Consider the following 13707-nt stretch of genomic DNA (forward strand, 5'->3'; position numbering starts at 1 on the left):
TGTTATCACCAGGAAAGATGAGGTCACCTACCTAGGTTCCATTCTAGAGGCTAATCTTTCCTGTGATAAAATGGCAACCAAGGTAATCAAAAAGGTCAACCAACGAACGAGATTTCTCTACAGAATCTCCTCTCTTGTCAACAAGGGGATGGGTCAAATGCAGAGGATTTTAACTTTAACTTTAACAAAAGCACCATGAAGATTCAAGCGGGAACTCTCATTTAACCCTTTTTCGATTACGCATGCACCTCCTGGTACCCTAGCACCTCCAAAACCCTCAAATCTAGACTCCAAACATCCCCGAACAAGCTAGTCAGATTACTTTTAGACCTCCACCCCAGATCACACCTCACTCCTACCCACTTCTCCAAAGTGGGCTGGCTCAGGGTGGAGGACAGAGTAAAACAACTTGCACTGAGCCTAGTCTATAACATCCGCTACACCTCCCTGATACCGAAGTACATGTCAAACTACTTCCTTAACGTAAATGACCGCCATAACCACAACACCAGGGGGAGCTCCACTAACCACGTTAAACCCAGATTCCGATCTAACAAAGGTCTTAACTCATTCTCCTTCTATGCCACATCAATATGGAATGCACTCCCAACAGGTGTAAAAGAAAGGACATGTCTATCCTCCTTCAAAACCGCACTAAAAGAACACCTCCAGGCAACTTCAACCCTAAACTAACACCCTCCCCCTTCCATATCCCACCTCCCCGGATTGTAAATAATCAAATGTAGATATACTTATTCTTATGCTTTCTGGTCTCTCTCTCTCTATGTCCACTACTTGCTGTACATATCCTACCAAGTCAGTCACACACTGTTTCAATGTCCATTTCTCTGATGATGCAATTGTTGATGACTGAAGTGTTGATATCAACCAAACCTAACACCCCACCCCCCCCGCCACTGATTAAAACACATTTCTTTTGATTCAACCACTTTAATTTTCCTAACATAACAACTTTATAGTCATGACATTATGTATTTTTCTTCTTACATTTTTTTGCAACATTATGACTATATTGCCATGACATTACAACTTTTTTCTTGTGATAACGCATCTTTAATTTTGAGCATTACAATATTATTTTTTCGTGAAAAATTTGTGACAATATTAAAAAGCCTATTTTTGTAACCTAAAACCGAATATTACGACTATTTTTTTAACAGTACTAATTTATTGATTGATTTTATTTAGGTAACAATTTGACTTTATTGTCACAGCATTACAGCTTATTTCTTGTGATTTAAACAGCATGTTTGTAACATTATGGCTTTATTGTCACAATATTACGACTTTTTTCTTGTGATGCAATGGCTATATTTTTGTAACATTACGACTTTGTCATGACATTACACATTTTTGTATTGTTACATTACAAATTCATTTTATTTATTCTTTACAACTGTTTTCTTGTTATATAACGACTTAATTTGTGTGCCATTACTACTACTTATTTTTGTAATACAACCACATAACATTACGCCTTTATTCTTGAAAAATTTAACATTAGAACTTTATTTTGTAACAATATATAACTTCATATGGGTAGCGCGGTGGAAGAGGGGTTAGTGCGTCTGCCTCACAATACGAAGGTCCTGAGTAGTCGTGAGTTCAATCCCGGCCTCGGGATCTTTCTGTGTGGAGTTTGCATGTTCTCCCCGTGACTGTGTGGGTTCCCTCCGGGTACTCCGGCTTCCTCCCACCTCCAAAGACATGCACCTGGGGATAGGTTGATTGGCAACACTAAATTGGCCCTAGTGTGTGAATGTGAGTGTGAATGTTGTCTGTCTATCTGTGTTGGCCCTGCGATGAGGTGGCAACTTGTCCAGGGTGAACCCCGCCTTCCGCCCGATTGTAGCTGAGATAGGCTCCAGCGCCCCCCGCAACCCCGAAGGGAATAAGCGGTAGAAAATGGATGGATGGATATAACTTTATTGTCATAACTTAAAGATTTAATTGTTAAAATATTGCGTTGTTTAAAAAAAACTTAATATTACAACAACTTTGCCTTGTAAGATTGCGACTTTATAGGAATTCTATTACGACTTTATACGTTAGGCTATACTCCTAATGCTAAGACTTTTCTCACATTATATTACGACTATTTTGGCATACTCTTACGACTTTATAGGTCAGGCGATACTTGTAACACTTATATTTATACATATACATATATATATATATATATATATATATATATATATATATATATATATATATATATATATATATATATATATATATATATATATATATATATATATATATATATACATATATATATCCACATATATACATACATACATACAAACATATACATATACACAAATATATATATATTAACATACATACAGTCGTGGTCAAAAGTTTACATACACTTGTAAAGAACATAATGTCATGGTTGTCTTGAGTTTCCAATAATTTCTACAACTCTTATTTTTTTGTGATAGAGTGATTGGAGCTCATACTTGTTGGTCACAAAAAACATTCATGAAGTTTGGTTCTTTTATGAATGTATTATGGGTCTACTAAAAATGTGTTCAAATCTGCTGGGAAAAAAGTATACATACAGCAATGTTAATATTTAGTTACATGTCCCTTGGTAAGTTTCACTGCAATAAGGCGCTTTTGGTAGCCATCCACAAGCTTCGGGTTGAATTTTTGACCACTCCTCTTGACAAAATTGGTGCAGTTCAGCTAAATTGGTTGGTTTTCTGACATGGACTTGTTTCTTCAGCATTGTCCACACGTTTAAGGCCATTCTGAAAACCTTAATTCTAGCCTGATTTAGCCATTCCTTTACCACTTTTGACGTGTGTTTGGGGTCATTGTCCTGTTGGAACACCCAACAGCGTCCAAGACCCAACCTCCGGGCTGATGATTTTAGGTTGTCCTGAAGAATTTGGAGCTAATCGTCCTTTTTCATTGTCCCATTTACTCTCTGTAAAGCACTGTTAGGTTCAAACACTGATGACATCTATTAAACAAGACAAAAGGCAAGGAATGAAACAGAGACAGAATTAAATTTGGACTCAATATTGAGGAGAGGCATGGCCACTGTACTTTCTGCACAGTCCTGCACCACGCTCTGACGAAGAAGGTTTTCGTCCTCTCTTTTATTTAGATGTTCAATGTTTACGCAACAACACCTGTCTCAACAGGAATGGGTAGTATGTAAACAGTCCTTGTTTTCGGTCACATTAGAAGACAAAAGAAGAAGATCCCTCGGGCTTGGGCTTGTCGTGGATTCAGCTTTGGCAGGTTTTAGAGGACAATGGATGACCCCTCCCGTCTGATTCCATCGCACACAGCGGAATCTTCCAAGCGTTTGGCTTGGTGCCGCAGAGACAGCTTCTTGTCTGTTCATTGGAAACTCACAAACGGAAAGTTTTTTGATAATTTAAATACAATTTTTCTGACATTTCCCTCCTGTTTATCAAAGAACTTCTCCATAATCTTCTTATCCCCAATAACTTCTTCTTGCAATTTTCAGTTAATGGTTAATTTATCTAGGACCAAGTTATGTTTACTCAGAATTGAACATCAATTATTTCCTCATAATTATGACATTTCTGGAAATAAATCAGGAACACCATCCTGGTAGGTATTCTTGTCTTCAGATTCATCTTCCTTGTCGTCCACCAGGAAGTACATCTGAACAGCTTTATCATCTGCTGGGCCAATAGCTGTGGTAATCAGACGGTTAAACAGAGAACAGACAGGGAAAACAACAACATCCACACAACGTCAGTATTGCTGAACACGGCCATAGTTACCAGATACCAAAGACTTGTATTTGCCAAACACGTCCAACCACCCCTCCTACATAGATGTATCTATGCCTGAATGCTCTTTCAGTTTACAGTTAAGGGCGTGCAGGCCTTCCAGTGCTTTGGTTAGGCTACTTTCTGCATCAGTGCAGTTTGGTACGAACATGCAACACTGTTCACCAAATATTGCGCACACGCCCTTTTCCGCCATGTTTAGCGTCATACGGTTTTGAAAAGCCATAAGGCAGGTGGCGGAGAGTTGATTAGCGAAGGGTTCAAGTCTTGGCCTGTGTAATTTTACAATCTCTGTACGTTGTAGTGGACGTAGCTTATTCTGTCAACATTCCTGTTAATCGTACACCACCAGTAGACGTATGATTCAAATCCAGCTGCAACTTGATTTACCAATTTATAGTCGTCAGATATACTTATTTGGACACCCATTAATATAGGTTGGATCTACAACACTTTGCCAGTTTACATCATGTCTAGTTATTTTCCAATGTTCAGATATCAGACTGTTCAGGCGTGTTAACAATTCTTGTACAAATATTGATACATTTACTATGTGTATGCAGTTATCTGATGATACGTTTCCTAACTGTTGTACAGAGCCTTGCATGTTAATGCAGGTATAATTAGCTTTTTTCACATATTTATCAAATATTGGTTTCTGCTTTGTCTCTTTAGCTACAAGGTCCATTTTGTTTTGCTCATTACTTCAATTCAACTTTTTTTGACTCATTTTGAGTAATTTTCTGGGCTTATACATACAACACAATCAGTTTTTGTAGCCTTTCCCACTTGCTCCGCCATAAGGAACAAATTAATTACCAAAACAGGAACCAATTATTATGAAACTTTGACACACCATCAAATGGTATGCTTACAACTGTCACAGTCATACTTGCCAACCTTGAGACCTCCAATATCGGGAGGTGGGGGGGCGGCGTGGTTGGGGCGTGGCCAAGGGCGTGGTTAAGAGGAGAGTATATTTACAGCTAGAATTCACCAAATCAAGTATTTCACATATATATATATAATATAATATAATATAATATATATATATATATATATATATATATATATATATATATATATATATATATATATATATATATATATATATATATATATATATATATATATATATATATATATATATATATATATGTATGAAATACTTGACTTTCAGTGAATTCTAGCTATATATATTTTTTATTTTAATTTTATTATACATATAAATAAAAGACATACTTGAATTTCAGTATTCTGCAGGCTATCCGGTAGGTGGCAGTATTGTCCTGTTTAAGAGTGTCACAACATTGCTGTTTATGGCAGACGAACTGCTTTACAGTAGACTAAACGTGACTGCTGTTGTTGTGTGTTGTTACCGCGCTGGGAGGACGTTAATGAAACTGCCTAACAATAAACCCACATAAGAAACCAAGAACTCTCTCTGCTTGTTGTGCACTCTACTCTCTAAAAGCCGTAGATGTTATGACGTCATTGGGCAGGCAAGCTGCTGGGAAAGCGGACGTGAGAACGGCTGTCCCCACTCAGGTCCGCATTGAGCTGGAGGGGGCGTGGCCTCCAGCTCCGGCTGAATACCGGGAGTTTGTCGGGAGAAGGGAGGTTGTCGGGAGAGGCGCTGAATACCGGGATTCTCCCGCTAAAAACGGGAGGGTTGGCAAGTATGGTCACAGTGGAATTTGTAGTGTGCTAATTAACATGTCCCTTTGATAACACAAATACAATCCCAAATACTTTTTTTCATTATATGACATTTTTACAATGTAAATACAATCCCATTATATGACCTTTTTACCATGTGCTAAGTGGACTCAGCTTGGTCTTTCCACTATCTTTACTGCTTTTTAAGTTATTTACAATCTCTCCCCCCTTGGAGAATGCTCATGTTTCCTTTTCATTGATTTTTCAAAATTTTGGTAGCTGATAAGGTCTTTCAAATATTATTTCAAATGGTCTGAGTACTGTTGTACTTGTAATGTTCATGTACTGTACATTTTTACTAACTCTATACATTGTTCATGGACGTTTAGTTTTTTCCATACATTTCTTTAGTCTGTCTTTTTATTCCCGTTTGTCCTTTCCACTAATCCTGCGCTTTGTGGATGATAACACTGTCTACTCCGTCTATTTGTATTTGCGTATGATGCTCTTTCCTACTATTACCAAATAGCATTATTTTAGTTTTACTGAGATTCAAAGATAGTCTGTTTTTGTCAAACCATCTTTTTAATTTGTTCATTTCTTCTGTTATTATTTGTATTATCTTCTGTGTGTTCTCTCCTGAACAGAAAGCAGTTGTATCATCTGCAAATAAAACTAACTTTGAGACCTTTGTAACTTTACAAATGTCGTTTATATAAAGATTAAACAATTTTGGTCCCAGTATTGATCCCTGCGGCACACCACAGGATATATCTAGCCGTGTTGACATATTTTCACCCATCTTCACATATTGCTTCCTGTTGGTTAAATAGCTTCTTACCCAGTTCAATACCAAACCTCTGATGCCATATCGTTCTAATTTTTGTATTAAAATATCATGATTAATTGTATCAAATGCTTTTGTTAAGTCCATGAATACTGCTGCCGCACATTCTTTACCATCTATTGCATTGGTAATTTCCTTTGTTATTTTAATTAATGGTATTGATGTTGAGATATTTGCTCGAAATCCATATTGGTTCTCCACGAGCGTCCCACTTTTGTTAATAAATAAATCTAATCGACTATTGAATAATTTTTCCATGATTTTGGAGAATTGTGGAAGTAATGAAATTGGTCTGTAGTTAGTAAACTGGTGTACGTCTCCATTCTTATAGATTGGTACGACTTTTGCAATTTTCATTTTGTCTGGGAATTTTCCGGTTAAAAATGATACATTGGTGATATATGTCAGAGGTTCTGAAATGTCTTCTATAACCTTTTTTATCGTTACCATATCTATTCCATGACAGTCAGTTGAAGTCTTGTATTTACAATTTTTTACAATTTTGATTATTTCTTCTTTTGTTACACTTTTAAGAAACATGGAATTGGGATTTCTGTCTATGAGCTCACTCAAGTCTTCAACTGACCCATCATCTGCATTTGGAATTCTTTGATCCAGATTTGTTCCGATATTAACAAAATAATCATTGAAACGTTCAGCTATTTGGTTCATATTGTCATTTTTTGTATGTCCATCTAGAAAGTACTGGGGGTAATCTTTCTTAGCACCATTTTTAATGATGCTATTTAGGATGCCCCATGTTGCTCTCATGTTGTTTTTGTTCTTGTTTAATAATTGACTGTAGTATTCCTTCTTACATGTTCGTAGTATACCAATTAGCTTGTTTTTATATTTCTTATACTTATTTTCTGCCTCTATAGATCTTTGTGTTATAAATATTGGATACAATGTGTTTTTTTTGTGACAAGCATTTTTCAGTCCTTTTGCAATCCACGGTTGGTTGTTTTTCCTTTGCTTCTTACTACGTTCTTTCCATGGGCAATGTTTATCATAGAGTGTTAGAAAGGTGTTGACAAAATTCCCATATGCATCATCTACATCATCTTCATTATATACATTGTCCCAACTTTGTTTCCTCAGATCCTTCTTGAAGAAAATCATTCCTTCCTCTGTACATAGTCTTTGAAATGTCTTTTTTGTCAATGTTCTTCTTCCTGTAGTTCCCATCATAAATAGTAAAGACTGGCAGATGGTCGCTGATGTCGGTTGTTAACAAAATAAGGTCCATTGTCACTGTATAGATTTAGTTATATCATATCTTGATATTATCTCTTTGCATAATGCTTTTGCTACTGTTAGTGCATCTGCTTTTCCTTTAGGAAATATTTCTACCCTTTTTGAAAATGCATCTACTATGACCAGACAATAATGTTCTCCTTCACACTTATTTAGTTTAATTAAATTCTATGCCTGGATGTCGTATACAATTTTTTTTTTTTATACGAATTAAACTATAGGAAGTATAGTACTTCTGTATGACAATATTCATATCCCTCCTGTTGAGCCATGAGTTCAACCTTGGCTCAATATTGCTGCTCACTTATACCGATTTTTCTTTGTAAGATTGGTTTATTGTCTGGACATACATAGATGTCTTCTTTGTTCATCATCATCCTCATCATTTCTTTTTATTCCTTTCATGAAAATGCATATATACAAGCCATATACAATTGACACTTTCATTGTTTTGTTTTTTTATACATTTCCATGATCAGAAAGGAATAGATGGAAGAATACTATTCTTATATTTATCTGACTCTTTTTTAACACAAATTATTTTAGATGACTTTATCACTGTTACCTCCACCAACACCCTAACTCCAAAATACCTTTAATTTTTGTTTAAGCATTTTCAAAATGACACGTCCAATCAAAATCAAAATCAGTTTGATATAATTACAGTTGTCTCTCTGTGCAACTCTCCCTAAATTCAAAAATATTCTTGCAGCTTTTTAAGTCTTTCTTTAGAGAATTCCATACTTTCACACCAGCAACAGACGAACACATTTGCTTCTAATTTATTGGCACTCTTGGATGTTTAAAATCATACGGCCTTCTGTGGTTCTCATCTTCAGACGTGAAACACAAATAACTTTTGTAAGTCCTTCGGAAGAACTTTATTTCTAGCTTTGAACATCACTTATAGAGTATGCAATTCTACCATGTCTTTTAGTTTGAATAATCCTGACCCAATGAAGAGTGCATTTGTGTGGTCTCTATATCCTACTGTACAAATTATATGAATTGCTCTTTTCTGCGAAATAAATAAAGGCATTATGTTGCTGTGATATGTATTTCCCCATATTTCTGCACAATAATTGAAATAATTGAGCAATATTACGTTCTCATTGTATTATTTAACCTTGTTCAAAATAAATAAGCTTTTAGATACCTTATTTTTCATATGCAATATATGAGCTTTCCATGTCAACTTTTCATCTAAAATGACCCCAAGAAATCTGATTTCAGACAACTTCTCAATTTTCACATTGTTTATGGATAAACTAACTTCTATCTTTCTTTTATTACTGAATACTATTAATTTAGTCTTTTCCAAGTTTAAAGATAATTCATTTACATCAAACCATAATTTTAGTTTAACCATTTTCTCTTCAATATTATCGGCTAAGATTTTCAAGTCATCTCACTAAGAAACATTGACTGCATAACCCTATTTTCCCTTTTCCAGACATCCCCTGATTGATCATTAGCTCTTGGTATTTCGTTTGCTAAGCTAGGTCCTACATTTACAAAGAATTTATTTAATTCATTGACAATTTCATCTTTGTTTTCAATTAACATATTATCTTTAAATATCTAGGTAATTCTGTTCGCCTTGTCCTATTCCCTATTGCTTTATTCAAAATATTCTATGTAGCCTTTATGTTATTTTTTATTTTTATGCAACATTCGTTTGTAATATTCCCTTTTTGCTTGTCTCAATATATTGGTCAACTTGTTTTTGTAGTTCTTATAGCGTTTTTCAGCATTCTCTGTTCTCCATTTGATAAACTCCTTATAAAGTCTATTTTTCTTTTTACATGCATTTTTCAAACTGTTTATCATCCAATATGCATTATTTTGCCTTTGTTTAGATGTGCATGGAACCTCAGGACAATGCTTGTTTTTGCTGTTTTGTCAGCAAACGCTTTTCCTATTGATACTGTGTCTGTTCCTTTGGTGTGTGCTGCACATTTGCATATTGCTATTTTAGCTGGTAGCTGTACTGCTTCTATTCTTTCTTTTTCTCTCTCTTTTTTATACAAATTAAACTTTATCATTCCTATATTTTGGCTATATTTATATATATTGTGACCTTTTGATCTTTCATTACTTTACATGCTTCTATTAATGCTTCTAGTTCTGCCGCTTGCATTCAGCAATTTGATCGTCATTTGATAGCTTTCAAAACTTTCGTTACTGTAACAATCGCACATTCTGTTCTATTTTTATTTCACAGAATGCTGCTTCAGCTTCTGAATTTCACTCTACAGATGATTACATTTTTCATTAATTTACCTAAAGGAGCTACTATTTCATCAGAATTTGGTATTCAACTTCTACAATAATTGGTTAATCCTAAAAATTACCTAAATTGCTTCTTTGTTTGTGGTTTTTGTACTTGTCGTACTTTGTTTTTCTATTTTCCACAATAGTGCGTCCATCTCTGTTTAGAGAACGTCCTAGATCCTTTACTTCTCTTTTGCATAATTGGACTTTTATTTTGCTTATTTTGTGTCTTTCACTATGTAGATTATGTAATAACGCTAATGTTATTTTTCTCCTAATTCAAATGTTATACATCTTACTTTATGTATTTTTTAAGTAACGTTTTAAACTCACTTAAATGTCTATACGCCACTTAATCTATACTTTTACACTCTGAATTTACATTCTTCCCATTGTTTATATTTTTTATTTGCAATTATTATTCACCAATATTCAAAGCAAACAGTTGTCTATCGCTAGCTGATAGTTTTCCTGATTGCCATACCTCCTTATTTATTCTATGTTATGTCATCATTTTATCTTAGCTCAACACTCAGATGTATGGTATACTACAAATGTCTGAAACATAATCCAACCTAAGAATGTTATACTACACTTCAAAGTTAAACCTACTTTTTACTTTAAACTCACATGTAATAAATTCATTTTCACACCTCCCCCAATTCACCACGCACGCACACACACACACACACGCACACAAGGTGGTGTGTGGGTGCGTGACTGCACTCTTAAGGGCAAAGGTCAGCAACACTTGAGCTTTTCTCTCTTTTTTTTTTTTTTTCCTTTTTTCTTCTCCTCTTTCCTCAGTTAATGAACATGTAACCCACTTTATCATGCTATACATATCAACTCTTATTATAGTTATTAATCTAGGTTTTTATTTGTTCCATTATTTAATTATACACATATATATTTGTATATATAAAAGCGCTTCTTTATATATCCAAACATACATGCATATCTTCAGTCTACCTTTTCTTCATCTCTTATTTCAATACCCCCCATTATCTCTGTTTCGCATTAGTTTATTCCATTTAGCATTATTTCTTATTATTGATTCTTTCTAATTTCTTCATTTATTTTAACTTTTCTCTCACTTTAGCACTTTGAGTTTTTTCCTATTTTATTATTCTCTCTCTCACTGTCTCTCTCCACACTCAATCTCAATTTTACCATCTATTTTTCTATTTTTTATTCCTCCTTCATAATCTGATACTATTGCTAAACCTAGCACAGTCATTTTATTCTCTACATGCTCCCCTCACCCACCAGCGGGTGATCCAGGGTGATGGGTCAAATGCAGAGAATAATTTCGCCACACCTAGTGTGTGTGTGACAATCATTGGTACTTTAACTTCTTTAACTTTACATGCTACGGTGTCACACAAAAATTTGATTTCTTTACCCTTTATTTATATTATTATCTCTGATTTACTCGCTGTTTGTTTACTTAAGTCCTCATAATTTAGTATGTCCTTATTATCAATTTATTTGTCTTTTCGTGTGGTCTTCGGAGATTTGGATGTCTCCTATTTTGGTTTCAATAGATTCTAATAGACCATATCAGGTCTGCGTTTTTTGGGTCTCTTTTTGACCTTACTGTTGGTTTCTCCAATTCCTTTTCATTGTATGGTTCTACTGCTTTCCAGTCTTTACATTTTAACTCGTCTTTTGGACTAACCTTTGGTTTACTTGTCCCTTTTCCCATTTTAAAAATTTGGAGTAATCCGTCGTCCCCTACAGAGCCGAACTTATAAGGATTACTTTTTTCTTTGTTGTACTTGGTTTAAATTATTACAGTGGTACACGTCGCTTCTACTGGAGATGGTTCCCCAGTGGAGGTGTCTTGCCTACAAGCTTCCACAATAACCCACTATTTACTTCTCACAACTTTAATATGGAGTGATAGCCGAATGGCGACTACTCCCACACACTCTCAAGTTCATTCATACTTTTCAGTGTTATGATACTCGGAAATTTTCAATGTTTCATACATGTAGCGCTCCGACACCCTCCAAGTTATTGTTTTATACGGACAAAAATTCAGGTTGTTTTTTTTTTAATAGACCATTTTAGGTCTGCTTGGACTCCGTCGTCCTCAGGATATTAGTTCACGGATATTTCAATATTTATTGTGGGACTCCGACACCCTCCAGTATGTTTGTTTATGGCTTTCGGATCATTTCTGTCATCGCGGACTCCGACGCCCTTCAGTCTGTTGGCCTACTTGTTTTTTCAATTCAGTTTTTATTTTAAATTTTAATCACGGACATTGGACTCCGTCGTCTCCTCTAATTCTTTGGCCTTTTTACCTGTTAGAGCCTAAGATTTACAGGGTTTGTATATGCGTCGTAACCCTCAGTCACACGCTTTTTCTTAGTCGTTTCTTTCTCTTAAAACGTACTCACTGCTCTCTGCGTTCCTTCCTCTTGTCCTCGGACTCCGTCAGTTTTTCAAATTCCAGCCAAAATGAAGAAAACAGCTTCCTCAATCAGGAGTTGGTTGCCATTCCTCTGGTTTCACTCACTCCAGCTGGAATCGTCAAAACGTATTGGATCCGGCTCGAAGGACCAATTAGATGTTAGGTTCAAACACTGATGACATCTATTAAACAAGACAAAAGGCAAGGAATGAAACAGAGACAGAATTAAATTTGGACTCAATATTGAGGAGAGACATGGCCACTGTACTTTCTGCACAGTCCTGCACCACGCTCTGACGAAGAAGGTTTTCGTCCTCTCTTTTATTTAGATGTTCAATGTTTACGCAACAACACCTGTCTCAACAGGAATGGGTAGTATGTAAACAGTCCTTGTTTTCGGTCACATTAGAAGACAAAAGAAGAAGATCCCTCGGGCTTGGGCTTGTCGTGGATTCAGCTTTGGCAGGTTTTAGAGGACAATGGATGACCCCTCCCGTCTGATTCCATTGTACACAGCGGAATCTTCCAAGCGTTTGGCTTGGTGCCGCAGAGACAGCTTCTTGTCTGTTTATTGGAAACTCACAAATGGAAAGTTTTTTGATAATTTAAATACAATTTTTCTGACAAGCACCAGTTCCATTGCCAGCAAAACAGGCCCAGAGCATAATACTACCACCACCATGCTTGACGATAGGAATGGTGTTCCTGGGATTAAAGGCCTCACTTTTTGTCCTCCAAACATATTGCTTGGTATTGTGGCCAAACAGCTAAATTTTTGTATCATCTGACCACAGAACTTTCCTCCAGAAGGTCTTATCTTTGTCCATGTGATGTCAGAGGAAACAAAAATTGAGCTGTTTGGCCACAACGCCTCTGTGTTTTCGTATATTCCGCTCTACCCCGGTATTGAGCACTGTATAATGGATAAACCACAGAAACCTTGACTATACATACATACATACATATACTGTATATGTACATACATAATCATATATACATATACTGTATATGTATGTACTGTATATACACATGTATACATATACACATATACATACATATATTCATATATATATGTATGTATGTATATATACATACATATATACATATACATACATACTTGTCCAGGGTGTACCCCGCCTTCCGCCCGAGGCAGCAGAGATAGGCTCCAGCACCCCCCGCGATCCCGAACAGGACAAGCGGTAGAAAATGGATGGATGGATATACATATACAGTATAGGCCAAAAGTTTGGACACACCTTCTCATTCAATGAGTTTTCTTTATTTTCATGACTATTTACATTGTAGATTGTCACTGAAAGAATCATAACTATGAATTAACAGATGTGGAGTTATGTGCTTAACAAAAAAAAGGTGAAATAACTGAAAACATGTTTTATATTCTAGTTTCTTCAAAATAGCCACCCTTTTGCTCTGATTACTTTTTCACA

This window comes from Entelurus aequoreus, linkage group LG03 (genome assembly GCF_033978785.1).
Source record: "Entelurus aequoreus isolate RoL-2023_Sb linkage group LG03, RoL_Eaeq_v1.1, whole genome shotgun sequence".
Lineage (NCBI taxonomy): Eukaryota > Metazoa > Chordata > Actinopteri > Syngnathiformes > Syngnathidae > Entelurus > Entelurus aequoreus.